We start from the raw sequence: 5,461 nt of genomic DNA, 5'->3' as shown, positions 1-5,461 counted from the left end.
CGCGGAGCCCGGATTGTGTTATGATCTCATGTGCAACTCTATCCCAGTTAGTGCAGCAAGGCGGCGGCCCTCGGACAGATCTGCCGTTATAGCTCCCCGGGGAGTAGTCACGCGCCCCGCCGCGCCGTGCCCCGCCACGCCCCGCCACGCCCCGCCACGCCCCGCCACCGCCAAGTTGCCTCTCTCCGCCATGGGGCATCCCCTCATGTTATACGCTCCACGCCCTCTGCTCGCCCTGGCCCCTCCTGACCGACTAGTGTTGGCCTCCCGCCTCCTCCCCCTGTCTCTCTCTCCTCCCCTCTCGCCTCATCGGTTCCTCTCTCACTCTGCTCATCGCCATGCCTCAATATGCTAGACACACGGGGGTCATTGAGACCAAAGTACCTGGGTGTGCCCCGGGGAAACCGTTCACCAAGCCAAGACAGAGAGAGAGAGAAATATGAAACGGAGATAAAGATAAAGACAGATTGACGGAGGTGGATGTAAGTGAAAAGGAAAGCTGCTCGGAGATTCATAGCGAAAACATGACGTGCTCATCGCCCGGTGCGTCGCAGACGCATCAGCCTCGCCGGGGCCTAACGACACTCTGCAAATGTGTGTGTGTGTGTGTGTGTGTTTTGGGCAATAGCCTGAGAGCTCGCGGGCCGTTACACTATTGTATGGTGTGTGCGAGTGTGAAACGTTGTGTGTGTGTGTGTGTGTGAGAGAGAGAGAGAGAGAGAGAGAGAGAGAGAGAGGGGGGGGGGGGGGGGCAGACATCGCGAGAGAACCGTTTCGCTCTGCAACGCAATCGTGCCATACCGCCCCCACGCCGCGGTCGCCGCCGCCGCCGTCACGACGGAGAGAGTTTTTCGGAGTTTTCAATCGTCAAAAGAACACACGCTTTCCGGTCGGGTTAACCAAGAATCCAAGAATGCTCTCTCATCCTCGCATCCCCCCCCCCTCCCTCTCCATTTCACATCCCAGACTGCTGCTTCCCCCTCTATCCTGCGGGCAGAGGGGAAGGGGGGAGGGGCTGCCCCCTCCCCTGTTGGCCCTAGCTAGCCTCCTGACAGGTAGGCAATTTTATCCTCAAAATCCCTGTGTTCATTATTTTCAACCGACTTGTCACGTTCGCGGCGGCCAATGACGACAGAAATCTGTAATCCAAAAGTAAGCATGAAATTATTGTTGAGTAGCAGGAAATGTAGTAAACAACATTTCATTTCGGAAGCCATTTTGATTCACTACGGATGGTTTTACCATTAAAATTTTTCGATTTTCCACCCATTTTTTTGTGATGGCCAGGCCAGCGCATGTCCTGCTGCTATGTTGCCCGCCCCCGCTGTGATGCTGCCCGTCTTTTGTACTCCAACCCCTGAAAGGAGTAGCCGGTGTACTGATCCGGCGGCGGGCCGTGTGCCGTGGCCACCCCGGGGCGGGGGTAGGGGGGGGGGGTGCCAAGTTGGCCAGCGTTGTTGTCTCTTCACTCGGTTTTCTTTGTTTTTCTGCCTTCTCCTCGTGCTTGTCCCCCCTCCGCCCTTCCTCTATGCCCTCCCAGAAGGTTTGCCCCTCATTTCCTCTCTATTTTTTCCCTCCATCCCCCCTTTTCCACTGTTGCAGTGATTTTCCTATTCCCCTGGCACGGCATAATTGCTGGGGCTACACAATACTGGCTGGCGAGGAAACAACCCCCATCTTTCTCTCTCCCTCTCTCCCTCTGCTCCCTTCCTCGCTCTCCGCCGCTCCTGCCCTTCCATACCCTCTACCTGCGACGGCACCTCCCACGAGGCAGTGATTCACTCTTGCAGAAAAAAGCAAATTATATTACTAAAAACTTGAACCGAAAAATATGCGGCCTAGTCTAAATAAAAAAAAAATATTCTCCACCCTCTTTTGTTACTTGTTGTTGTTGTTGTTGTTGTTGTTGTTGTTGTTGTTGTTGTTGTTGTTGTTGTTGTTGTTGTTGTTGCTGCTGCTGCTGCTGCGGTTGTCGTAAGTTGTCGTAAGTTGTCGCTTCGCTCACTCAACACAAAATACGTATCAATCCGTCGGAGGAGGTGGTGTGGTGATTCATTTACATTAGTTAGTCTGCACTTCCAGGGCTTGTGTTTGCGATGCAACCCCAGCAGCGAGCTACAGTCCTGCCCCACTCCCTCTTCCATGCCACGCCCCGCCCCGCCCTACCTACACCCTACCCCGCCACACCCTACCTCGCCCGAGCGGCTCATTCCGATAAATCAATTTAGCTGGTGCTGTAAATTAAAAAAGCTGAACTGTGTCGGACGTGGCCAGCCGGCCGGTGCCCTCCGCAGCTCACTTCGCACCCGCTTCGTTTTCTCCTCTGCCTATGACTTTCTTTCTTTCTTTCTTTCTTTCTTTCTTTCTTTCTTTCTTTCTTTCTTTCTTTCTTTCTTTCTTTCTTTCTTTCTTTCTTTCTTTCTTTCTCCTTTCTTCTCTTCCTCGGCCCTTTGGCCGACCACCGGTAGCAACAGGCAGATGTTTCCGAAAATCTCGTTTTGTTGCCGTGCGTAGAGGGAAGGTCCAAGGGCTGACGGCGAGGGAGTTGGTAGTGGGGGTAGGGGAGGAGGAGGGAGAGAGATGGAGAGAGGGTGTTAGTAGGGCTTAGGCAGGAGACACACTGGGTCGTGACTTGCAGACGCACGCGGGTCTTATGTGATTTCGTTTCTATTTCGCGGCCTTCATGCCCTTTGCCCCGCCCCCCTCGCCCCAAACTTCCTCTTGCGTAGAGTAGAGGCATTAAAAAAAAAAAAGAACTTTCAATAAATGTTATGAATTCCAAGTCGATGCATAGTGCTTCTAATTTTGAAAATGGTAAGTTGCAGTCACTTTTACAACCCACATCGTGGGCGATTTCCCTGTAAGACTAACAAGACTTTGTCCCAGAAAAGGCCATAGAAAGTAAAACACATTATTTTCGGTGTGTGTCGGTTATCCCTTCAAATTCGCTGGGAAATTCTTGGAAATCCAAACCGACTTCTCTTTTTTTTAACATAGTGAAGTCCCAATGCCGTGTGTCCGTGGCGGCCCCGCGCATGCCAGCTCGTCGCCTCTCTGATGGGAGATTCAATAACGAAAACTTTTTGCGCGCGAGTGCGAGTGGGTGTTGAAACGGCACCCCTGAGGTGCCTGCCTCGCGGGGCCCAGCCCGGCCGCCGGCCGTTGTCTGCAGCTTCATATTCATGGACGATGTGATTAGCCTGGTGGTCCCCCGGCGCTCCCCTGGCCCCCGGTGGTCCAGCCGGCTGCAGCAATGTTGTTGCGCATCTCTCCGAGCCCCCTGCTCTCCACGGCTCCTTCCACTCCCCTATGCTAGCGTCCCTTTTCCCCTCACGCCCCCCCCCCCCAACCTTGCTACATCTAAGCTGATTGGGTCGCCTACATCGTAGTCTTACACTCACTTACACTCGACTTAGACCCCCGTTTGAGGGGGTATTACGTGGACTCTCAGCATGTGGCAATCGTATCTATCTATCTATCTATCTATCTATCTATCTATCTATCTATCTATCTATCTATCTATCTATCTATCTATCTATGCCTGCCCTAGCCTCCCTAATTGCCCAAGTCCGCTGCTCTAACAATGATAAAGGTGGTGGTAATCTGGCGTCCAGGGGGCCCGACCCCAACCCTTTGCCCGGCAAGGTCGTAAGAGTGAGGGAGAGACAGAGAGAGAGGGAGGGAGAGAAAGAGCGAGCGAGAGAGAGAGAGAGAGAGAGAGCGCTGTTTCCTGACCGAGTTGTATTGAATTACCTTCTGGCGCGGGGTGCGCGGGGCGTGCCCGGCACTGGGGCCCCATTAAGTGGCGCCGCACTCTCGCCATCCGGCGCCAAATGAAGAAAAAATGAGACTAGGATGAGGAATTCATTCTACCACCGGTTGCCGCTATATTTTTTTCGTATTTTATTTTTCTGGTATGGCTGTGTGGTGGCGATTGTTGGTTCTCGCCCTCCTTCTTCATCATCCCATACACTGGACGGCACGGCCCAGCGGGGCGCGGGGCGCCGTGGTGTGCGTGTGTGTGCTTTTTTTGTTTCGTCTTTTTTTGGTCGTTAACCACCTTGCCAAACACGCCCCCTCCCCCTCTGTGACCAGGCTCCAAAAGGCCAGCGGCTACCCACAAACCAACTGTTGGATCCCGTGCAATGCGGTGTGTCAGTCTATGTCTGATGGCGTGTGTGTTTGTGTGTGGTGCTTTTTTATTTTTTTAAATTGTGAAAACGATGAAAACGGAAGTCACCATGTTGCATAGCGGTTTTCGTTGTCTTGTTCCCCGCAATCTTCCTTATTTCTTCCGCTTTAAAGGAGTGGTTCATTGGACCGCAGCGGAGGGAAGGCCAAAACGTCCCGAACTTCACATTCGCCCATAAGATCGCGCCACCTACCCTCGCCCCCGAGAAAACAGTTGTCTCGTCATGGCGTCGCCGGCGTCGCCACTACAGGATTCTTGCGACTTTCAGTACATTTCGGTGTGGAACACTTCGATGGCAGTTGGAGCTGTTCTGGGATACTCATCTTCCGTAAGTATTGCTTCATTATCCGTGGAATATTGCATCGTTTTTCGGTAGCCAAAGGTTTTGAGCAGTTGTCACCATAGCAGCCGTTGAGGTTAGGGAGATACTTCTCCCATGGAAAATTGCATTCCTTTGATTATGTAGTAACATTGCGCATGTGAGGTCTTATCTGAAAGATATGACAACCGGTGCCTAGAATGCGTACTTTTTGGAAACTTCAGCAATTGTGTCTGGCCTTGCGCACCTTAGTTCCACCTTGTCTTTGATAAAAGTGTGCGTGTTGCAAGCAACATATCCAAAGCCAGGGTGTTATCAGGTGCGAATGAGGATTCTGCAATACAAAAACCCATGAATTGAGCAATTTGTTAGATCTAATATGGAGTTTCAACGGAGCATATAGATATACTCTAAAGTAAGTCGCTCACATCCAAACAATAAATTACGATACAGCAGAAACCTTTAAATGATATTATTTAAAACTCTTATACTATGTAACATACAACAGAAATGTCCCTCACAAAGAAACTGTTTAGTATTTTACAAAGTGGCTCCTTTGTATTACAGTTGTGCAAAATGTTTTCTCTATTACCAATTACTAGTCTGAACCTTTGTGAGACAAAGCATGAAGATTTTTTCTTTGTAGAATGTTAAGAGTGCTAACCTTGTCCAGGGGTGTCAACAACAACTTTTCATGGTGGATTTTTTCTCATGATGAGTTCGAGATGCCTCGGCTGAAACAGCTGACTTGAGAGTCATTCATCCAATCATAGTCCTCAAAAGCTACTTAGACGAGCTTCCCCAGCTGGCAGCCGCGTTGCGCAGGGCTGCCGGGTCGCTGCGTCCACGCCACAGGCGCGCTGCCTGCCGGACAAGCCTATCGCGATGAATGGAGAGAGCCAGCGGAGCAGCGCCGAAGTTTTACGGGTGTGGCGGGTTGCCGGGCGGGG

The 5,461-nt window shown here is 51.7% G+C and overlaps 1 protein-coding gene across 1 annotated transcript in view; it reads left to right on the top strand.

Moving 5' to 3' along the window:
- The first annotated feature begins 4,501 nt into the window (after window positions 1-4,501).
- LOC113213496 (delta-sarcoglycan) overlaps window positions 4,502-5,461 on the top strand; it is an 83,726-nt gene continuing 82,766 nt past the window's right edge. The window contains exon 1 of the mRNA XM_052272039.1: window positions 4,502-4,520. The gene's annotated coding sequence lies outside the window, so the exon portion shown is untranslated. The remainder of the gene's footprint in view (window positions 4,521-5,461) is intronic.

The sequence above is a fragment of the Frankliniella occidentalis genome, unplaced genomic scaffold (genome assembly GCF_000697945.3).
Source record: "Frankliniella occidentalis isolate FOCC.00 unplaced genomic scaffold, Focc_3.1 Scaffold1, whole genome shotgun sequence".
Taxonomy (NCBI): domain Eukaryota; kingdom Metazoa; phylum Arthropoda; class Insecta; order Thysanoptera; family Thripidae; genus Frankliniella; species Frankliniella occidentalis.
The sequence above is the reverse complement of the archived record's forward strand: the minus strand, read 5'-3'. Positions and strand labels throughout refer to the sequence as shown.